Genomic DNA, 25096 nt, shown 5'->3' on the forward strand with positions numbered 1-25096 from the left:
CAAACTACGTGAAGGTGAACTGCAAAAGTACTTCTTTACTAAAACCCATATGACATACTGGATGTAGGAGCTGAAGAAGAGCAGACTCTTTAGGGTTGTTAAAGATATATTGTCTAGACCAAAGGCATCGATACATTCTAACTATACCTCAAAATTTACTGTGGGGTGGTCAGGAACCAGAAAAAAAAAAAAAATTGTGATCCACATCCTTATTTCACAGAGCCTGTATCACAATACATAAAGTCTCTCCTGTTTCTCTTTTCCAAGGTATGAAATAATGATTATTTCAAGGGAAAAAACTCACCAAACAGCAGAGCCAAATAAATAACTTCCAACAAATAATGTATCTAATTATTTTGCCATGAAGACTTTTGAAGTGATTTTTAACAGAAATGACAGCAGCTTCAGAATTAAGTAGTTGTAGGTAAATTTTTTCCCTCATTTAGCTGTAACAAGACTCTGGCTTTTCGATATTGACAGAATTTTTTAAACTGGTAGGAGGGTTTGGTATATTTTTATAATTGCCTCTGGACATTACGCCAAAGTTGATGGTTTTACAAATAAACAAAAGGCTTACAACTAAAACTTTAAATTTCCTACATACTGTTGCTACTGTATCCTTTATACACATCAATCCATATCTGAGCCTCTTTTGGCACTGCACCAGCAGAGGCAACTGCTACCTGTCTGATGAATACCTTTCTTCCTCCTCCTCTTCCACTTTCAAAGAAAAAAAAAATGCATGTAAAGTTTTCCAGGTGCTACTATTGTTAGCTTTTACTCTAAGTATGCAGTGAATAGCACTGAAATGTGTAAAGTTCAATTAACATATCATCACCCAATGGAAGACCATACAGGATGAGATATTTTAATTTTAAGAAATATTTCACTTGCCCACTCATTCTTTCATAGTCAAATGCTCACTAGAATGAAGACACAGTATCCAAGTAGTTCCTGCAAAATTACTTGTGGTGAACATGGAGATCGAGGAATGTCAATATCTACTGAATTCTTACTGTGTCTTCAAGGTTCCTCATAGGCTGGCAACATGCTGGCTTTTGGATGTAATTTGTATACAGTTTCTGACTTGACAGTGACTGTAAACTTTTAAACCTGTGCCACTTCTATGACTCATTAAACAACACGTATTCACCCTCTGTATCTTCCTTGCTACCTATAGCCTGTCCTTTGGCTTAGGCTATCTTTTGTTTCCCTAAACCGAATGTTACTGAGAAATTGCATGCCAATGTGCTATGATTTTATCAAATAATGATCCAGATGCCATCAACACATGTAATTATTTTATTTCTTCTTTCGCCATTTCCTCTGGTGCTTTCACACTCAAAAATTCCCATTCATTCTTTCTTTATACCAACAGCAATATTTCTATTGCAAATTTCTACAATCCTTTCACCTGACCCTTAGTCTAACCACAACGTGGTGTAACTTCTGCGTCACTCATATGACTACTGAAAATCAATGTCATTCTTTCCAGACTGAAGCCCTGAAGCAAAGATTGAAGTCAGTCACACCTAGGTCAAATATGAGCTATCTAGAGACTTCCAGTTTCTCAGAACACTAAACCTAACCATAGTTCTTGACAAAATCACCTCCTTCAAGATCAAGAAATCACCCTCCGTAAGTTTGTGAATGATACTAAATGGAGGGGAGCGGTTAATATACTGGAAGCTACGCCTTTCAGAGACCCCGAGAATCCCTGCATGCTGAAAAAATGACCCTCTTGAAAGCTCATGAAGTTCAACAACAACAAACACAAAATCCTGCATTTGGGAGCAACAGAAGAAGCTGAGGATGTCTGGCTGGGGAGCAGCTTTGCAGAAAAGGACCTAGGTGCCTTGGTGAACAAGAAGTTGAGCATGCGTCGGCTTTGCAGCAGAGGGCCAAGCACGTACTGAGATGCTTTAGCAAGAACATAACCAGCAGGTAAGGGGAGTTCCCCTCAATTCAGCAGCTATGAGACTGCATCTGGAGCACTGTGGCCACTTTTGGGCTTCCCAGTCAACAAAGTCTGGCATACTGTAACAGGTCCAGCTCTAGAGGACTGTCCAGAGGACAGTCAACGTGATTAGGAGACTGAGGCACACTATTTGCAAGAAGGGGCTGTCACAGCTGAGGTTGTTCAGTCTGAAAAAGGGATGGCTATGGGTGTGAGCATGAGGTATGTGTGTATCTTATTTTCAAATACACCCTAATGGAAAGTATAGGTGAAGATGGATGGAGCCAGACTCCTCTCAGAAGTGCATAGTGACAGAGTGAGAGGCAACACGTACAAGCTGCAACATGGAAAATTCCAATCAGGTTTCAGGTGAAAACTTCTAAAATGTGAGGGTGATCAAACACTGAACAGGAGCCCAGAGCAGCAGTGTTAGTTCCTTCCTTGGAGATACTCAGCATCCAACTGGACAGAGCACCAAGTAACCTAATATAACTTGACCCTCTTTTATCTCTTCCAACATAAATTATGAATACTAAAGAAGTCTCTGTAATCAAATCACTCCCTGTAGTCTTATTTATGCATGAAAATCTGGCATTAAGTGTACAGGTAGAAAGCATTGGTTAAAAGCAGTTATCATTTGGTAATTACAAAAAAAAAAGCAAGCTACCTAATTTGTATTAAACACATCTGGATTCATGGCCATACTACTTTTGAAGCTGTTTAGCACTTTTCCAGGTATTTTCCAAAGCCTGTGCTTCAATTTCTACTGTCTATCTTCTGCTACAAACCTACAAGATGCTTTCCTTTTAATGAAAATGTTGGAAAGGAAAAAAAATGTCTTGTTTAATCAAGACTTCAATGTTAAAATGAATTTCCAGGGGGAAAAAAACCAAGGTGAGAGTTTTCTGTCTAGACCATTTTTCATTCTGGGGACATGTATGAGTGTCCCCATGCACCTGTAACAGGTTCCAGGAGGAGGAACTACAGAACTACTATACTATTGCCTTAGTCTCAAATCTGGCATCTGAACATCCTCTGATCCCAGAACATCCCAGACTGATATTTTCTGTAAACTAGTTACCTATTTGGCTAAAATGGCAAAAGCCCTTATTACAAGAATCTAAAAGTGTGTATTTCCCAATAGGGCAACAGTTACTCATAGAAAATAGATTTCAAACTATAATAACCTTGTTTATATCAGATAGCATTGGGAAACAACCAACCCTGACTTCTGTTATGTTTTGGAATTGTAATACTCTGAACTCTGATTTAAGGTAGAGTAGCCTCAGGGCCTATTTAATTCTTGCAACTCATAGTACTTCTAAAAGTTAAATTGTTTCCCCTGGTTTTAAGCAACCAAATCAAGGGTGTCAGTCAGTCAGTCAGTCATTTAGCATCTTTCCCTAGTCAATAGGGGAAGATGATCATCCCAGAACTTATATGTCCTCTTACATAGAGATACTTATTCCAGAGTTGCCAGAAATTATAGAGGAAACCTAGATGACTAGATTTTCTCAGATAGATGACGTTAAATGACCACATGTTCTCTGGGCCTACCTGGAGGGAGAACACGCAAGATACTACTTACCTGAATTGGTGGTGGGGCAGGAATTGGGTACAATCTCTCCCACCAACAAAGAGCACACCTTTACCATAACGCAACCTCAGCACAACCCACTACCGTGCATGTTTCGTGTGGGTTTTGATGTAGGTTAGTTTTCCCTTATGTTTTAAGGAGTTAAATCTCACTTCAAACGTCTGATATTAATCTAAATCACTTCATACTAATTTACAAAGGCATGATAGTCTCATACTACTCTTCCTTTAAGCAACTGCTATTAAATAGATGCAAGAGTTAAAATCATTAAATATTCTTATTTTTGAAGGAAAAGCGTTTTCACTCATAGATGAATGCCTTAACTACAATATGTTTCAACATCCATCTACATCCACTTACTTAACAACAGATTTGTAAATTCAGGAGCTGTACATCAATTTAACAAATATATCTAGTTTCTTAGTATTCGTATGCATTATATGTCTATAATCAATAGAAAATTTCTCTGTGTGTTCCTTAATTCAATTCTCCCAAAAACTTATCTAAGGCTTAGTGGACTTTACATCCACAACAAGATACTATACTGAGAAGCAGACAAAACTGACACTGTAAAGAACAGTGTCAAATGTACTTTCCTTTTGCCTTTTTGTTTTGTGGTTGCACATATTAAAATATTAAGTAAGCTCAAAACAAAATGTGATGTACGATCAACAACAGCCAACACATACTTATTATTGTCCCTATTTTGCTGGTTCTATACAGCAAGATATATTCCTTATTAGATACCTACACTGGGACTATTCAACTGGTTGTGAAATGTTTTACTTGAATAACCATACAAAATCGTATGAAAAAATATTTCTACAGCCTGCTAAAAGTTGTGACAAAGAAATAAAGATAAAATATTTTAACCTGAAATCTTAAAGAACAATTTAAAAAATAGTAAATTAATGTGAATGCTTGGTTATCACTGCAGTTCACCAAAGCTGAAAACCTCCTTCCTAGCATTTGGAAAAAACATATATGTAGTCCCCTATACAAGCACTCAGTTTTCAGAAAAATTAAGTAATAGCATTCATGAAAGGGAAAATAACTGCTGTCTACTTTTGAAATTGAGGTTCTTAAGTTAAAAAAATTGACAAAGTCAAGCCCTAAATCAGAATACTTCCTAATTTTAGGAGTAAGCCGAATGTGCTCTATGCTGCCCAAATGTGTTTAGCACAGATTTACAGAATAGTGAGAAAAGTCTATCTGAAAACCTGTAAGGACCAGGTTTGGTCTTAAAAAAATTATTTCATAATTTTAAAAGTTAGGTCCATGTTTTCTGTCTTTAAAACTAATTTTCCAGTTGATACCTGAAAGCAGGCAAAAGGGGAGGAGAAATAAGGAAACACATGGTTTCTTCTCCCTTATCCTCCTCCCCCTTTACATTTGGTCTGATACAGTTGAAAAAACATCCATGTCATTACTGTGTTCTGACTGTAAAGCTGTGTCAACGGCTGCCATCCAACTCTCTAAGCAAAGGTCACTCAGTGGCAGGGATTGGGAAGTATTAGAGAGCTTACAAGGAGGAAGAGATAATGACAAAAATCCAGTGTTTTAAGACCACTGCCATACCCCTCCCACAAAATCCTCATAATGAACTTTCTATGCTATGAGGTTTGGGGGGGGGGGGGGGGGGGGGGGGGTTTAATCCACACTGTGTTGTAAGTTTCACTGAAATAAATCATACGTTTTGCTACATCTCTTCATAACCTGCTTCAACCTTTTGGATTTCAGCTACCAATGCACAGGACAGATTAAAAAATAAGCAAGCATCAGTCTCTAAAATAATCTCTCTACAGGCCACCTGATTCACAAACATCTCTTATCCTCAGAATGTAAAATGAGGCCAGCAGTGAATTATGTTTTAACCTATTAGCATCCCAACACACCTAATAACCAACTGAGTATCAAATGAGCCTACAACCATATGTGTAGATCAGAAATTACAACAGCCTCTCACAGTGCATTGCAACAAGCCTGCTTAATGGTTTTGCAATGGGAACAAAGATGAGAGAAAAGAAACTCAAGAGGTAAATGCCAAATTATAAGCTTCAAATGTCCACAATTCAACATGTAAGAAAAGAAGCCACAGCAATATTTGATAAGATACTTGGCTGAGTCAACAGATTAATTATTGTGGAAAATATTCAGGTCATGTGCAGTTAATTTGACATGCTTCCCATCTATAATGTACTAGTTCTCTGATGTAAGGCTCTATAGTTATTATACTAGTGACAAATAATACAGCTATTATGTTAGTAACAAATAACTATTGCATATGGCTATTTATACAGGGCATTGTAGAATTCAAGTAAAACAACAAACCTTCATCTCAACAATATTCTTGGGAAAAACTGCTGAATCATTTTGGTGAAGATATGAAGTAATGAGCAGTAACACAAAGTGCAGAGCTGGAGCCTTCAAAATTCCAGATGGGAGTCTGCATCACCAACTGAAAAGATGCTCTGGAGCATCAAGATGGGTCAGAGGGCCAGTCCACATTCCACATAGAGCCACTGGCAAGAACAGAAAAATGCTTTTAGAAAAATCAAAGTGTGAAAGACAGGTATGGCCCAGACTTCATTTCGTCCAGGATTTTCTTGAAAGACCTTCTCAATCTCAGTCCCTTCCTCACCAGAGTATGTGCCAGGTAGAGTCAGCAGACAAGAACAACACTTATCCATCCATCTGACACCATGTATCATTACAAAAGGAAACCAATTTATTTTAAAAACCATGTTAACCTAATCTCAGATTACTTATATTAAAATGCCTTGGTTGAAAACATATTTTTATTATATGGCAAAATTAAGTACATGTGAATGTTTTATTTACCAAAACCTCAGACCTTTAACACTTCAGTTGTTCTTTTACCATTTTAGAATTAATGCTACAATTTCTGCACTTGTAATCGATTTCTTTAAGGTAATCATAAATCTTGAAAGTCACTTTTTCTTCCAAAATATTGAACTGTGCTTTCAACTTAGCTATTCTGCCATATGTCTGCAATATAAGAACTCATTCCATGTTATAACCAGTTAGAAGAAAAGCAAAATTCTGGTATCATGAAAGCTATAGATGTTCCTACATACTTTACTAGGTAGGAGTTGGCCCAGGCAAATACTTCACAGGAACTTTTTCCTCCTAATTTTCCATGTATCTCCTTATTTTCAAAAGAGGCTTCCCTGAGCAAAACCAAAAGCATCACTGAAAACTTTTACCTTGGTCAGAATTTTCAGTTTCTCATTAAGTTGTAAAGCAATTGCATGCCAGGCACTTTGGGGTATACTAGATCTATGGTCTCTGCAGTAGTGTTCAAATTAAGGACTCTGCATAGAGAAGAAAAATATTTCCTGAACATTCAGCCACATATTTTAGTTATACTGTTTATAACTTTTGTATTTTGTTCCCATCAATAAATTAGCACTAACTTTGCTAATATAAATGGTCATAAAATCTGTATTTCTTTGTTTACAAAGACAAATATTTCAAGAAAGTGCTTTCCAAATCTTTCTTAAGCATTATTTTTTAAATTCAACATTTACAAGTACATACTGCATCAGTCCACCACCTCCTGTTCCACTCATCCTCACTGGGCGAGTTCTAAAACTCATTTATACAGTATGAATGGCAAATACAGCCAGTTAACCTACCAGCTATGTTCATTTAGTAATGTAAATTATAAACTACCCTTATATAATGCATTAGGTGTTACTTAATCTATTACCCAACATGAGATCCTTAGTGTGTTTCTGCCTAAAGCTGTCAGGCTCTCAACACCACATTTTGAAAACTCTGTCAAAGCAGAGCTCTACAGATGACTCCAGAGGAAAGGAGGAAGATGAAAGGACGAGTGGCAAGGTCCGCTGAAGGAGTAACACATTACTTACCAAAACATTTTTAGTGTTGGTGGTAGTTCAAGGCTATTTTTAACACAATTTGAAAAATGCAGAAAAAGAGGAGAAAATGAGACTATTAAGTTGAAAAGACGAAGGCGAGCAGTAAAAAAAATCCTCAGGTCTAATATTTTCAGATGTTACAGAACAGTCACTCAACAGTTGCACTGGGAATAGAGTTGCAGTGTTTGTGTTCCGAGAGTCAGTGAAACTAAAGAAGGATCACAAGCAAGGTGGTGCCTCTTTGGGCAGTTCTAGGTCACCTTAGAGAGTGACAGCAGTAACTACCCAGGCTTTCCCATGTGTTACTGCATTATCGAAAGCTAAGAAAAATTCTGGGTTAGAGATACATCACCTCGCTCTAAATGAAAGCAAACAATTTAAACAATGCCAATTTAAATAACCTAGAACTTTTAGTTCAAAACATTTTCATTAATTTAACGCAACGAAATATTTCCTTTTGTACAAAGTTACACAAGTCACCATAACATAATCAGCATTTCATAAAAAAACCTATATATTACATGGTGACATCAAGACGTTTTTGTTTAAAAAAAATCTTATAGTGGGTTTGCATGGCAAGCTTCTGGTAGCAGAGAACTGCGTCCTATGGGAGGGACCCCACGCTGGAGCAGGGGAAGTGTGAGAGGAGAAAGGAGCGGCAGAAAGAACATGTGATGAACTGACCTGTAACCCCCATTCCCCATCCTGCTGCACTGGTCGGGGGGAGGAGGTAAAGAAATCAGGAATTAAGTTAAGCCCAGAAAGAAAGGAAGGGTAGGGGAAGGTCGTTTTTTTCTGATTTGATTGGTAATAAATTAAACTCATTTTCCTCAAGTCGAGTCTGTTTTGCCCATGACAGTAACTGCCAAGTGATCCCCCTGTCCTTATCACAACCCATGAGCCTTTGGCTATACTTTCTTTCCCCCTGTACGGTTAAGGAGGGGAGTGACAGAGCAGCTTTGGTGGGCACCTGGCATCCAGCCAGGGTCAACCCACCACAGATCTGTAAACCTTTGAGAACAAATACAGGGGTTTTTTAGGTCAAAGCAATGGACAATTTAATATTTTACTAAAATACAAAATAACAAGATTAAGAAGAAACACCTGTGACCTGAAGGAGCCTTTTTATGGATGCTGCTACTCTAATCTATTATTCTACCAACTCTTCCTCATCATTCTACCAATACTAACTCCAGTAAAGGGGTGAAAGATTTTAGACATGCCATCTGCCTCCTCTGTTTGCATACCCAGAGTGCAATACTCATCTTTCGTCCAGAATCAGCTTACTCATGCGGGCCCTTGTTTCAATAAAACCAAGAGATACTTGACACTTTCAAAACATTTACCCAGTGGCTATCCACTGTACGTCTCAGAAGGAACAGCACGGTACACTTCTCAGAGGTACACACGACAGGGACTAGCAGGTTATGCTGAAGAGAAACTCATCTTCATTATGAGACATTTCTTCCCTTCTACTGTGCTCTTACACTAATGTGGAAGTTTATAGTTTAAAATTAACACGGAATGTATTTTTGCATTGACCATCTCTTCTTTTCTCCAGATTAAAAACACGGGTTATTTTTCCTGCTCTTAAGATCAATTACCTTTCAAGCTGCAGCCAGCAATTCCATTTATTATTTTCATACAATTCTCACAGTCATTTTGTTAGAATGAAACAAATAAATTCATGTAACTTAGTTCAATCTTAGAGCTAACAGTTGTATACAGATTATGTTAGGCTAAAATTATTTACAATGATATTTTAAATTGGCTGTTTAAGGGGAAAAAAGAACTTTAGACAGATGATCTGATCTTGGCTTCCAAAGACTTGCTATACAGCAAGTAAAATTTGCTCCTTTATGGCTGTAAAAAATCTGTAGTTAGTTGTTGCAAGCCAAGAAAGACCATAGTTACTGATTCTTGGGCACTTAGTTTAACCCCAAAGTCCAAGAGAAAATAAACATTTATGTATAGATTTATGTCTAAAATTCACATAACATCTGCAAACAGCAAAACAGTACCTTATTTTATGCATCAAGTCTGGTGACAGATTAATAGGAAAAGATATAATATTAAAAATAAATTGGTACTGTCAAAACTGTGATTGCATTCTCAAATGTATTTTTGCTTCCAGAAAGTTACAACATATATATTAGCATGACACAAAATATTCTGTGTGTACAGAGCCATAAAGATCTTAACACATAATGCTCAATGCTCACAAAGGTGAAAAATTGTTTTTTGCATTATACATCAAAACACCTAAAGATGACATCAAAGAAGCAGCAATACGGGAATCATGTGAAATATTGTGGCCAGTTGACTGTTGGGGTGGGGGAGGTTTTCAACACTGATATCAGTACCAGATCGGTCTAAACATTCCATTTCCTCTTTGCATGCACTGGTACTGTGCAACCAGTGGCACCAAACAAGGTTCTTCAGGCTGTCTGCTGCCCACACACCCAGGGACACACACACCTACATCTACCAAAGCATCCATGCATGCACAGATAGTGAAGAGAAAGGTTAGTCTTCGATACTTTTCATTTCACTTGGTCATTTAGCACATGATCTACAGCCCTATGAAGAATGCTTCGTTTTAGTTTTGAAGGCTTTACATTAACCCATTACAAACTAGCACATGGTTTACATTAAATATTTCACACACCTTTTACAGATGTACCAAAAATTGCTAGAACAGACCCAAATGCACTATTGCCACTACAAATCTAAATACACTTCCAAATCAAAACTGTGTTACAATTGATATTAAGTGGACATATTGAATAAGGTATTTTTCAGAGTATTAGTTAAGTCTCTGTGAACAAGTGCTAAGTCTGCTGGATTCTTGATATGTTAGTTGTGAAAATTTATTGTAAATGTGCCTCTACAACATTATATCATCTACTTCTGAAATTCTCCATGAAAGAGAACTCTCTTTCTCTATCAAGGCCAATTCCTGAGTTATGGAGAACAATTTTTATAAGATTTATTTTTTTTCTATATAAAAAAGTAATCATTTGCAAATGTAGCTGAACAAAGACCTAGCAGGTTTTAAGAGTTTCTGATACTCCATTAAGATCACTAGGGACATGAAAATGGTCTGACAAATACTAATGTTCCAAAAGGGACTGTGTTTAAATTGATTTTAAGTCAAAATAATAAATGGCTTTTCTTGTACATTCTAGGAAAGCTCCTTATGCATCTAAGAGTGCATTATGTGATCTTGGGTAGGAAATAGTACATTCTTGGAAAATAAAAGAACTGAATTCTGCTTGAAGGGAGTTGGTGTACTTTATTACAATACTATGAATGAAATAATTTTGGTTTTAGGTGATTTTCTCCCTGATGCCAGGTTATGTCAGGTTCCATTGTGAAATTACAGAATTTATTTAGATAACAGAGAATTAAAGAAAAAAAAAAAAAAGCAGAAGAGAGGAAAGAAGTGATCAAATCCTATAACTTTCCAATTTCTTTCATCCACAGAAGTTTTTGCTATTTGTCTAGATTTTTATGGTTCTTGTCAATGCATTTTCTGACCTTCTTACATATACTAATGGCTTTGTTCTCTCCAAATAGCTCTGAGACAGAAATATAACCTGTCACTTTACAGAGAATACGAATAACGCTTCCTTCACCCAAAACCACACAAAAATACTTTGGAAAACACTGGAAACCAAACTCACATTCAGATGTACACGTCTCATTGATGAAGTCAGTTTTCCTTCATAGTAAGGCTGGATGTGATGGTACCTCACGTAATAATGAACGCTTTACATGCTTTAAGTCTCAGTCATAGGAAAGGAATGGCCCTAAAAGGGATCTAATCCACACCCTGCCAGGCACTTACGTCACCAGTAGAACTGGAAGCAAACTCCCTGAACTTGCATCTGTGATCAGAAAGGCATTTACATACTGACTACATTTATGCATTTTGCAGTATAATTTGACCAGAAATAACTAAGGGATATATACAAGAAAGATGTTTTACTTCCATTTGAAATAAAGGATTAGCCCAGAAGAAAAAAAGTAGATGGAAGGGGCAGCCAGGTCTGTGCATGTCTCATCAAATAAAGCCTTCTGCTGTTGAAAACTTCGGAAATTAAGAGAAGACAAGCCCAGAAGACAATGTACACTGCAGCTATGCCACAGTGTTTTTTTTTTCTGCTAACTGGCACACTTAAAATACTTATCCTCCTGAACTTAAGAAGTTCTAACAGCAATGAAAATGCTCAAAATACAAAACCTGCTGTATTATTGCCTTTGTGAATTGCAGCAATGCCTGCTTTTGAGAAATATCCTTTTAACCTTGAAAAGGATTGATGTCTTCATGCACTGATGTATGGGGATATTTGCTCAGTAGTTATGAGCAATCGCTTCACCTTGCAGGCTATAGCTATCAGTAGAGATCTATGCAGTTGCAGGAACTAGTTAATCACTGCATAGTATGGGCAATGGCTGGATTTATAACCACGGTCCTAATAGTTCAGCTGAATCCAGTTTTAATGTTTTGGGAAAGTGTATCACAACTATGACAAAATTAGAAGTTTCAAGAAAAAAATCCAGAGATTATGTTAATTTATGGGATTCAGATGCCATATCAGGTTTCATTGCATGCAATTTTAATCCAAATAATACTCAACCACTACTGTAAGACTAAAAGATAAACACCTGACAAAATCTATTATATCCATGACTCGGGTGTAAAACATCAAACTAACTTTCCATCCAGCAATGCCTCAAATTACTCAAAATGTTATTTTGACTCCTTTTTAGCAACTTCTTTTGTATGCAACCTCATGATCAGCTATTCAGGACATCAAAGAGGTATCTCAAGGACTGGGTTGCAGGAAGAATACAGACATCACTAGCAATGAAAAAAGCAATGGAAATTATAGTAGTGCCCTAAGAGGTCAGAGTAACATCTATTTTAGCCTTTATTTGGAACATCTAATGTTTAAGTCCTCAAGATTTTCAGCTAGCAGTCTGGGTAATGTACTTATAAAATGAAAGTCATTACGAACAACAACAAAAATCCCAAACAAAAAAAAAACACCCAACACAAAATAACACTACAACACTCACCTTATATTTTCTGTTACATCAATAGACAGTGATTAGCCAGTTCATGTTCTGTTCCTCAGATACTAATACAGTAATTTCTCCCTCCCCTACCTACCCAATACAGCTATGGATGGAGTTGCCTTTGCCCTCTATTTTTTATTGATTTATTCAACAGCCTTAAAGCCTACTGTCACTCTTCAGGAGGCACTGCCACATACTTATGCTTTCCTGGGTGTATCTCATTTTCCCACTTGGATACTTCTACTTCGTATGCTACATGTACAGGACATGTCTGGTGTATCTGATATGTGACAGTATCACTGTGAAACATAAAAATACGGATGTGTATGCATTTCCAACGAAGAAGTCCTGAAGAACAAGATGCCATTGTAGGGAATTAGGAATAGCCCAAGATTTTTCCTGCTACAAAGCACCATATTTAGAGAGCAGCATATTACATTTGATCTCAAAATAACACCAGCAGAGAACTGAGCCATTCTTATCAAGCAATTCTCCAGCTGAGTGAAGTAGGAGATAGCGAATACGATCATATAACCCTCTACCGAGACAGCCTTCAGAGAGGAGCACAAGTATAGACTGCACAGAATATTAAGGCTCAAGTAAGTAACAGGCACAACAGGGTAAGTGGAGGGGACAGGGTGGAAAGAAAGGGTGCAACAAAGCCAATTCAATAATGCTCTAGAGTATTCTGTGTCCATATGTATGCATTTGTCTGTCTTTACATTGTGTATGATCCTCTCTGTTGTGAAAGAAATAACTGCAAGCCTAAAGAACATCAATCAAGAAGGGAAAGACAACTACTTCTCCCCACTATAGGTAGCATCATCAGCTTTAAGGAAAACAATATTTTTGTCATTATCACTGCAGAATCCCAGCTTTCCTCTGACTCACTGTACGGTCAGCAATTGCCTTAACGTCAGTGCCCAAAGAGTAGAAGAGAAGCTGCAGAGCTGTTGAAAATACATGAGGCAGAGACAGGGACCAAATGAATGAGTCCTATGCATAACGCATGAGATTTGACAGATCTGTACTATCTGCTGCTAAATGATTCACAGCCCTAAGAGAACCAAGCTGACAACTTCAGAAATCTTTCAGAGAAATACTACTTTTGTCAGCCAAATCACAAGAATTTCTAAAGCTTTCCAAAAGAAAATGAGCAGGGTTCTTTAAGAGCAAGCAACAGTAAGAGCAACATGCGTGGCACTTCAGGATCAGAGAGGTAAAAAGAAATTAAGAAGTAAAACTTTAAACATGATAGATTTAAATCATTTTCTCAGCAGTTAATCAGAGGGCAATCATAAACATAAGCAGAAAAACAGAAATAAAAAACCTCTATCCCTATGGCTTTTTGGGTATAGGCGTAATAAAACTGAGATGACAACAGAACCGGAGCTGTTACTCTGCTGAGAAACACAAACTTAAGTACATTAAAACAATCAAAATGCCATCACCTAAAATATGTCATAGATAAGGTTCTTCAGCAAGTAGTTTTCTAATCCACTCTACTGAAAGGAGCTTCTCTGAGTGCAGCAACACATAAAACATCTCCCAAATTCCTGGCTAGCATGACAGATTTGTTATCACAGGCAGTACTTGCTTACATATAAGGGTAAGGGCTGTACACATTGAAAGCACATGGTTCTTCAGATACCTGCTCTTGAAAGGGTCTTGCAATCACTTGTCATCTCAGGGCAGAAAAGATCACTAACAGATTTGCCAGGAGAAAGAAAAAAAAATAATTAAAACCTCTTTTACTTCACGTATAACTACTGTTAACTTACCCTAAAACAGAATATAAACATACAGGAGTCTCAGTTCATCTCATTATTAGAAATGCACATGGAGATACGTATGTCTTTGAAATCGAGATTATGTCTCCTTCCTGCAACATCACAAGCAGAAATCAAGCCTTAATTCAGCATTGGATTTGATGCATTTATATGCACCATTTATATTCCCTTTTCCCAGGAATCAATATGTCACTGCTTCAGCTAGCCAAGCATCCAAGCCACTTCTCAGTGTAACCTTCCCACCACAATTCAGCTGACAAGTACAGAGCTGTGTTCACTTTTATGGGACTTCCTAGATAGACACTTGCTTAAAGACCTATGCAGAGATGTGGGAAAATTATACTAATTATACTCAGAGCAACCACTTCTGCCCATCTACAAATTTAAGTAAAACAGCTTAACATTTTCATTAAAAAGGAGAAAACAAGGTAAGTAAACAGAGTAACAAAAATTAATTCCTAAATTGTAATTAAAGCCATAAAATTTCTGAATCTTTCCCTTTGGGGAAGCAACTGTTCAGCCAGCTGGTTGCTTTCACTTCACTCCAGTAACCACCACTCAGAGTTTGAGGCTTAAGCCTTCTAGATCTCAAGGCCTGGTGTAGGCTGCACTGATCTGTTGGTGCAAACTGTCTCAGCCAGGTGCCCATCGGTCTGCAAGCCATGCCTCACTGCCGTTCCCATCAGCAGCCTCCACCAACCATGCCTTACATCCAAAGCTCCTCTAATGTATATCTTCACCAACAATTATTTTGCTATTTGGGATCATAGAAACATGTTTACTGTGCTGAGAAAGAAACAGTCTCCCAGCTCACCAGAAACCTCAGCAACACCTTGTGTCTCACACGGTCCAGAAGAGACGCACAGTCCCCTCTGCCTTTCTTCCCTCTTTTCTACAATGTTTCCTTTCCATGTTTAGATAAGTGGTCTACAATTTTTACTCTCGTTTTTATTAGATATGCGTCTTAAACATACCACCACGTCTTGAGCCACGCAACCACGTTTCAGGTGTGTTTGCTAATCCTTTTTCTCTATGTCTCCTCTCCACCAGACACACATCGGCAAATTGCATCTTCCAGCACCACTCCCTTTACAGTTCTTGGGGAGGGTCAAAGACAGGGATTTTGCTTTTTGCTTCATCAGCTTGGCTCCAAGTCTTTCAGCCACTGCCCTTAAAACTTTTATCCTTCTTTTTGTTACCTGGGGCTTTCACATGAAGGAGACCGACACACTGCAGAGCAAGCATCTGTTTCAACAATCCATGTGCATTTGCACTTGCACACTGATCCCTGAGTAAGTTTTCTAAAACAAAAATATTATTTTCATTTCATTATGGACACAGTAATCCCTGCCTGGCCCATACTGCCTTTGAAATTATGGTCTTTTCAGCCATTAAGTTTTTGCTTTTAGGATTTGTCAAAATAAAATGTTACAGAAATATGTCTTCAAGGCTTCAGATGACTAGTTTGGTATGATGACAGCTTAAAACATCTGTTTCTATCACTATTATGCTCATTTCTGCTTTATGGAGGTGGAGGAAACAGAAATATATTTCTTTAAAGTCTTACTGCAAAAGGCAATCAAGAAAAGTTGTGAAAGATAAAGCAGCAGTACTGCCACAAACTAAAAATATTTAGGATTGGTATAAGGTGGTGTTTTGCATGATAAAATTCCTATTCAGCATTAGGAAAAAGCAACTATTTCTGTGAACTTTTACATTCATCATACAGTAGTATGTCCCAGGTAACATGTAAATAGTCTAGCAAGATTTCTAATTGAGAAAACTGTGTATTAACTACCAACATGCTTGCAAGGCAAAAGTTAATACATTGACTTATTGCTGAAACAAGGTAATGGGATGGAGTAAAGAACAAAGGAACAGAAGCCAAAAGCAGAAAGCTAAGCCAAAAAGGAGGGTAAGATCATTTTTACCTACACTGCCATAAGAAAGCAAGCCTGCTCTTTTAGTTGTTGACCCAGTGATGATGGAACAGCCAGTTTGATAAACAGTATTGATATTTACCAGCAGACTCTTGAAGGGAAAATCTCCATGGGTGTTTGAATCTCCTTTTGCTTTTCCTAAACTTGTCAGTGAAGAAAGATATCTCACACTTTTAGACACCATCAACACAAAAAGATAAAATTGAATTCATCTAACTCATTCCTAGTGAATGCAATCTTGAGAACAAATGTTCCTTCTCTCCCATACACACATATATCCCTGATGACAGCACACAAAAATATTTGAGCACACTTAGGTGAGCAACAAGAACAAATTTTTAGTAAGCAAAGATAAAAGTTACCTAATGTACAAAATTCCCTTGTCTGAATCACAAGAAAAGTCATTTGAAAAAGCAACTACCTATGCAAAATCTGTTCAAGTTTCCACATTTAAGTATGCTCAGGAGTGTGAGGTAATTGTGTATGTACATATTTATCTTTGCATTTGGAAGCTTTTTCAGAGTTTTCTTTTCCTGCAACTAATTTAAACGTCACACCACATTCAACCATGGCATACTTGATAACAAGGACTACTGTAGAGCTGTATCTTGTACACTGAAATTATGACTAATACAAGATACCAACTTAATAAGATGAAAAAGACATAGCAAGTCTATTTGAATTCTACAACAGTTCAGTATTTGTTACAGATAAAGCTATGTGAAGGAATAAGTAATATATTTATTTGCTAATACTGCCGGGGGAAAAGAGTGTTGACTTAAAGAATAAAGTCACTAATAATGGTCATTCCTTTTTCCTAGGCAATGCCAGAATTTCAAACCTTTAGTACTGTATGAAGCATAGGAAGCAACCCAGTTCCTAAAATCATGTATTCAAAATGGAAAAGTGTTCCAATACAGGCAAATCTCAAAAATGGAAAATTTCTCAATAAAATAATCTGACATGTTAAAAGATTTTTTTTTAATGTATTGAAATAAATATTCATTTTGTTGCAAAAATGCAAAACAAAATAAGGTCTGCTTTATAATTTTCCAAGCTAGAAAATTACAAAGAAAATACAAACACATATCTGTGAAAGGTTGATGTGTTTCACATTTACTAGTTCAATTTAAGACAAACCCTTTACACAAAGCTCTGTCTCCCAGCTTATTCTTTAAGTTTTTACCCTCATATTTAAACTAATTTCCTTGGTCTTACTGGTTAAGTCCTGTCCGGTTTCCTAAGGAAGTGGGGATCTGGATCCTTACTTCTGTGTAAACTTCCTAACCAATAAATGAAGAATCAAGTTGGTAGTAACTCATTACCTGAGTTAATCCCACAGTTTACAGAAATGTAATAAAGAACCTTATAGATTATATTCCCATGTAAATTAAAGCATATCATCCTATTTTTAATGTTTCTCAGCTGACACTGAGAAACACGAGCATGAACCCTTTGGTTTGGGACCACACAGTTCCAGCGTTCATACAGGACTAAATGTTCTTCACAGCTCCCTAAAAGGATTTAATCTGAGAGGCATGCACAGCACACACTTCCCACAGATTTCTAGAATTAGGCATTTTAAAACATTACTGCCACAAATATTGCTGCTGTTCAGTTGCTGGAGTACTGCTTTTATCCAATAGCTCAGTGGCTAAATCACTTGTTTGGGAAAGCACTATGCAACGTAGCCTCTTCTGCCTGAGAAGGTTGAAATCTATATATTTTCTCGCAGAAAGAACATCCTCAGCATACACAGGCTGTCTGGTCTGAGATAATTTACCTTCCTGTTGAAGCTATGCCACTTCATACACTGTGATTCATGATTTGCTGGACCAGGAAGAGGACTGACTCACTGTGTGAGTATGACCCTCTCCTCTGGGAATAAAGATGTTTTCTTGGGAGAATACCTCAGCCCCTTCACCCAGACTATCTGCAGAATCTCAATCAATTGAAAAAACATATGATGGTCTGCTGGCAACTGATACTTGACCTTACTTTGGCCTCTATGACACCAAGAACTAGCTAAGCTTGACCTTACTAGCCAAAATATAAGCTGAGTCGGTGATGCTACAGCTAATAATACAGTTATGAGAAAGAAAAATGCAGGAAGTAATTCATAAGGTGATACTGCTCACTGAGCATTAAATGTAAAAGAATCCTCACTAGTGTCATTCTCATTCCAAAACCACAGTGCTTGTGGCAGATTCACCCCAGCTGGCAGGTAAGCCTCCACTCAGTCACTCACGCTCACATACACATACACCCAGCAGGACGAAGGAGAGAACTGGAAAGGCAAAAAATGAGTAAACTCGTGGGTCAAGATAATGACAGTTTAAGAAGTGATGAAAAAGCAAGAAAAAAAGTAATCACTCACCACCAGCAGACCAATACCCATCCAGTCCCTAAGCAACAGCTACCCAGTTTTTACTGCATTATATGCTGTGGGATATCCATTTGGCAAGTTTGGGTCAGCTGTCCTGGCTGTGCCCCCCGCCAGCCTTTTGCTTACCCCCAATCTACTCTCTGAGGGGGAAAAGAGAAGCAAAGAAAGCCTCAATGCTGTCCAAGGACTGCTCAGCAATAGCTAAAACATCAGTGTGTTAGCAGTGTTGTCTTGGTCACGAGTCTAAACCACAGCACTGTATGGGCTGTCATGAAGCAAATTAGCCAAATTTTCCACCCGCAGCCAAACCCAGTACATGCTGAATCAGCTCAGACCACTTTCACAGTCCTCTTGATTCCCATGCCTCTACATCTGTCTTCTTTCACAGAACCAGACGCATAAACACTCAGAACCTTCAAGCTTAGGAACTTCAGCTCATGAACTTGAGATCTTAGTAACCAGAGCTCTACTGCTGCAAAACACTACACAATCATTATTTGATTACAAAATGATTGACAGCAGTTGCAGCCTAAGAATGGCGGCACAAAGCAATCAGTGCAGGCTCCAGACAAAATTCTCACCCCAGTCCAGTTCCTTTAGTGGCATTTGCTTGTTGGCCCTGGGCAAGCTACATCTGGATTAGGCCTACAAGTGTTCTCTGACTTCATAAATAATAAGCTCACTTTCAGCTCTTGCCAAACAAAAGAACCAGGAAGACTGAAGTTAACATTAATTCTGGCATGGATCTGCAGAAGGAACTTGACCTTTCAACTTAGCAAACTTGCCTGCATTCCAGTACCTTTTTATAGATGTAACACAGCCTGAATCCCATCTGATGCTACTCTCCTGTTCAAGCCAATTTGAATTTTTCAAGTAGGATTTCCTGCTACATGCTGCCATATATTTCAAGATATATTGAGGATGTTCTCATCATTCATTGTGCACTGTCATCAGTAAAACCAAATCTTTCTAGGCAAACAATTGTTGTCTATATTATAGTACATATTGATGAAATACATTATTTAGAAAATTAAATGGGCAATGAAACAATAAATAGATCTTTTCCAGAATGAGATATTTTCTATAGGCAAGATTATTCTATCTTTATTTAACTCAGCAACAAATCTCCAAGACAAAAATTTGCAATTTTATTTGATTACTATATCTTATAATACCTCAGTGAAGACTTTTTTCTGCATTACTTATAGGATGTGGCTATAGACATAAGGTATGATGCAAAAAACACCCTCTGTGAGATGATATGCTCCTAGCCAGGTGAAGTTTAGTTGAAGTATATTGCTTTTTTCTGACTACAGAAGCAAGCTTAAACAAGCTTTCCTGAGCATGGCTACATACTAAGCCTTGACCCACTCCCCTGCCCCTCTGGTTGCATTTCCATACCAGGTGGCCAGTTCTCTCCTGTGTTGTACCCTTTTCAAAGTGAATACCAGATGAGATACATCCAGTCATGACAGCGCCCAGCTTGCAGAGGTGTTCATGAGAAGAGCATATAGTTCCTTCTACACTTCTCATCCTGAAGCATGACACAGAGCTGACCATGCAGCCACCCTGCCTAGGGCCCAATTCTCCACTCCATGTGTCATGGTTGTGCAATGGGAATCAATGAAGTCACACAGCCAGAAAATTGGTGAAACAGACTGATCCTCCCTTCCTGAGGGGCTTCAGTTCACTGGTGGGAGAAACAATCCTTTGTCAATGTGGCTCCACTTATGCCAATTAAAAGTATTGCTTTTGACTTCGAGGGAGTCTAGTCATGTTTGTGTACTGTTCGGAACATGCTCTGAAGACTCTTCAAAAGAAAGGCAGAGGTAGAGGTAAAAAACCTGTACACACTAATGATGTAAGGTATTTAAACAAAGTTAGTAATATTCTTTCAATTTTATGACAAAAGGTATTCAAACGTTCTAATGCAAAGCAGCAAGTTTATGATCAATAAAAATTTGTAAATGGCTATAGTTAATCCTCTACACCTGACAGAAATAAGAAGATCCTTCATGGATGTAAATTTAATCTAGGGTTGACAATTTACACAAGGTAAACTAAGTTGTGTGCAAATTTACACACTTTTTTAGAAAACTCCATAATTTTTTAAATTTTAGAAAAATTCACCTGAAACAGAAGATGACGTGCAGTGAACTGCAGTCTACCAGCAGATAGTGGGTCACAGTGAGATGATGGCTAGTGATTTACACAGGAAACTTCACTTACAGTCTCACCGAACAGTCATTATTGATGTCTGCTAAATAAAGGACAGGTTAATAACATGATACACTCTAGGCAAGATGGTAACCTCTCCCTCCAGTCAAAGTTGTTTTCAAGGTTTTCACACTGATGTAATCAAAAAGTTAATAAACTGTGGGCTAATATTTTCATGCAAAATAGGAAATGCCATAATAACATGAATAAAGAAATGGATTATAAATATTGCTTTTTGCCCTCTTGCCTTAAAATAGAGAAGATCAGGCATGTAAATCTAAACTAGGGGCTCAGTTAACTGAGGAACACAGCATAGGAGTAACATTAAAAATACACAGCGTGTTTCACCCTTAAAAAAAGAAAAGTGAATTCCAATATTTTGCAACAAAAATAAAAACGAGAAGAGAGGTGGATGTAGAATGAGATTAAGCTTTGGATTATGAAAGTGTGTAAGAAACTAGACAATAGGTAAGGCACATACTGCTTTTTTATAGCGAATAAAGGAGAGAATTAAGGGGGAAAAAAAGCAGTGTTTTTCATTATGTCATTATTTCAGATTCTGAAATAGTCCTGCTAAAAGAAAGATAGTGGGTTGTTGGGGTTTTTTTTCTTCTAAAAAAAAAAAAAACGTTACAGTAATATTGTAACCCTTTCAAGCATGGAAATGGCTAATAAGTATGTGTGCTAACTCTGCCAAGAAAACTTTCTGTGATTTCCAAGAACAATTTCACTAGCAGTTTTTAAATGAACCTGGGTGCTACAGCATTCTTGTTCTGAAGAGGAATCCTTCTTCATTAGGCTCCACTCTAACTTTACAAAGTATTAGTGTATACTTTTGTACTTTTTCTGTGTATTAAACAAGATTTTAAAGTTTTAAGAGTATAAAGAACACTGTGTGTGTTTTTTTACAGACACCTCATTCAAAAAATGTTATCTAAAAAGATCTCTCCTGGCTGAAATCATCAGACTATCATTTTTCAAAGGTACCTAAGGTTGGGAAGATTACTTCAATAGAAACTGATTGTTCAGATGCTTGCCTGCCTAAGTTTTATCCCCTATGAGCCGTGTCCAGCCTGAAGCAAAGTTAAGCCTAAGATAAAAATTTTGACAAATTAAAATTGCTTTTGAACAGGAGGTGATTTTTTTAAGTGTATATATATTTTGCAAGCACTCAACATATTGCAGAAATGATCAGAAACAAACATTTAGCAGCTATAATCATTAACCACAGCAATTTGTTCACACTTTTCAGGAGGACAGAGCACAGAGTATCTGCTGAGCAATACAAGTAGTTTACAACAAGCATGCTGAAAATACACTAGAGTGCAATACTCGTGGAGAGCAGCCACATCCACTTACGCAAACCAGCATGTACTACTGCTAGATTATATTTTTTTCTTTGTAGGACACTGGTGTGCATGGCAGCACATATTCATTGGGGTACCAAATGCCCTCTGCCTCCCCTGACCTGAACACCAGTGGCACCCAGTCCCCATCCTGGAGGAGAGTTCAGTGCCAGTCTGAGTGCCTAGTGAATTACTGGCTTCATCTAACGAAGCACAGCCGCCTCACATTCTGTTTATAGATGCATCATGGTGATGCATACACCTTGCCAAAGGGAGAATTATACAGTAACACTCTTTACGGTTAAAGAAACTTAGCAGAATATATAGGTCTTACAGCAAGTTGGGCTGCTATTTCCTTGTGATTCTTCCACTAACTGATTTAACTAAAAATAATGGGGTTTTACTAAAAATAAGGTGTTATTAAATCAGATATAGTGTGGCTCTTTAAATACATCTTTATGCATCTCTCTCTATTCAGCTCCAAAAATGAAAGAATAGATTTTGAATAATTTTAAGAAATACAGTTACATAAGAGAGCTTTTCAAGTCTGTCACGCAGGAAGGATTACAAACAGGCTGTGGATGAGCTTGCTCGGTAACCTCTCACCCTTGTGCACCACCCCAGGGAGCCAGTCATCATTATAACTGCTGTCCTCCTTTGAGCATGCAGGCAGATCAGGGCTAGCACACCACAGGGAGTATTCTGTGACCGTTGAACTCAAAATGTTTTGGTCAGACATGAAAGAGGTGAAATGGATGAAAACCAGTCTGATCTCCTCAGCATCCACAGGGAGACCAAGGAGCTGCATACTGTCGATGAACAGGCAATACAGATGCTGTCGTGAAACTGCACAGGTGTCAGCACAATCTCAACTTGATTTTTTTTATGCGTCCATCAACCGTATCTGGAAAAGAAAAAGCAGAGATGCGATGAGCTAATTAAGTCATATTTGCCTTCACATTTTGTCAGAGCAAAGAGGACAGTCCACTTTCACTCTTGATCCTACCCAATTAACTGAGAGGGTGACAGGCTGCGTAGGATTCAGTGTCAGTTTTGACAAGGCCAAAAGGATTCAAATTTCTCTTCATTGGCACTGAGCACAAGTTGGCTCAGTGGTTGTCATTCCTAACAAGTTGTTAGGAATGCTGAAAAAGTACCAAAAACCTGATGAAGCCCATTGTTCCTGCACGGAAATGGACCCTTGTCAAAGCTGGAGCTTTTTCACGAGTGCAGATTCCAACCAAGTTCATGGGAAGAGAATCACCGTGCACTGACTCTTAAACACATTAAAATCTAAACTTTCCAATACAATCCACAGAACTCCTGAAAGCCCTTTCTAACTCCACTGTGGAACAAAAACAGATTTAAAACCTATGGAAGCGTTCAGAGCATGAACTGTTGCAAATCTGCCCAACACTTTAAACTCCGTGCAGTGGTTCCAGCTTTTGGAAAAGTATATTCATCCCAACTTCCTTCCACTACAGTAACTTTTATTTCAAAGATTTTCACAGAACATCCCTCTTTATTTCCCTTTACACAAAGCATTTCTATTCAAAACACTGATTAACACTGTCCTTTTAAACAATAAAGCACCACTCTACCTTGAAGCAGTTGCGCTTTATCTTGTAGACCAGTCACCCACCTCGTTCTTTGAGTTTCTTTGCTCTGAGGCAGTTTCAGGCTGAAGTACTTGGATAAAAGACTGCCCGAGTATAATGATGCTACCGCAATAAATGGTAGGCAGGCATTATCATCACCTGAGCACTAGCACTGCAGCAAGCACCATGCAACACTGTAAGGGGGAGACCAGGGTGCAGGAGACTATTGCATGAACTGAAGTTTTGAATGCTTACTATGGCATTCCTATGTATGTGTTTCCACATGGCAACACATGGCAGTGTTTCCAAGAGTAGACACACTTTATTAATGTGCTGTTACATGCATTTTTTTACTCTCTTTCTCCCCAAGCATCCTCACAATCAGTTATCACTTGCACCATCCTAGGGGCATAGCCTAGTGCTGACTCAGCAGGAATTAGTCTTGATTGCCCCACTGTACATCACCTAGGTTAGTTTTCCCTTAAAAGGCTCCCACTTAGATCCTGCTGTTTTCTAGTTCAGCTTAGATCCTGCTGGTTTATAACTCAAATGCAGCACACAGAAGGGTCTGGTTTTACTTCAGGATGTGTTTTACAGAACCGTACTTAAAACCACCATTCACTTTTATTGAAGTCATTCACGCTGTAAGTTACAGTCTGCCTGAGTGAAAAAGAGCACATCTTTACAGTGCTGAAATACAAAATCTTTTTCAATGCAGTAACAAAAAGAAGTGTTGTTCCACAATAAAGACTTAGTATTTAAATGTTTGGGGGGTTGGAGGGTTGTTTATATTTACATTGAGAGGGAAAAAAAGAGAGTACATCACTTTTCTAAGGTTCAGTACACATGGGGTATTTCGTACAACTTACGTATTACTCCAGCATTCTGCACACAAAAGAATGTTAACCAACAGTACACATGAGGAAGAATCCTTCACTTGGAGAGCGGAGGATTTGCTTTGCTCAAATTCTTTTTACAGGCACTAGGCACTGGTATCTAGTTTCAAGGATTGCCTTCACTAAAGGGAGTTAGAAGCTGTGAAAAAATCCAGTGGGCTATTATCACATTTCATCTTGTGCTCTTCACATTTAGCGTTTTAGCCAACCTGTTCAAGATCTTAGACATGCAGGTCAGCTCAACGTTTACCAAGGCCTGCAAAAGCAAGGTACTGGCTCTGCCTTGCTGGTCATCCAGGCATGGCTGGTCCACAAAGCTGAGTTACAGCTGGCCCTGGGAAACCCACTGCATCTTGCTGTGCTTCTAATGCCATCTAAT

The 25096-nt window shown here is 38.0% G+C and overlaps 1 long non-coding RNA gene across 2 annotated transcripts in view; it reads right to left on the reverse strand.

Annotated features, from left to right (window-relative positions):
- Positions 1-19799: 19799 nt before the first annotated feature.
- LOC119145298 overlaps positions 19800-25096 on the reverse strand; it is a 48495-nt gene continuing 43198 nt past the window's right edge. For both annotated transcript variants that reach the window (XR_005103378.1, XR_005103379.1), the window contains one exon: positions 19800-23127. This is a non-coding gene — a long non-coding RNA (uncharacterized LOC119145298). The remainder of the gene's footprint in view (positions 23128-25096) is intronic.

Source organism: Falco rusticolus, chromosome 3 (genome assembly GCF_015220075.1).
Source record: "Falco rusticolus isolate bFalRus1 chromosome 3, bFalRus1.pri, whole genome shotgun sequence".
Lineage (NCBI taxonomy): Eukaryota > Metazoa > Chordata > Aves > Falconiformes > Falconidae > Falco > Falco rusticolus.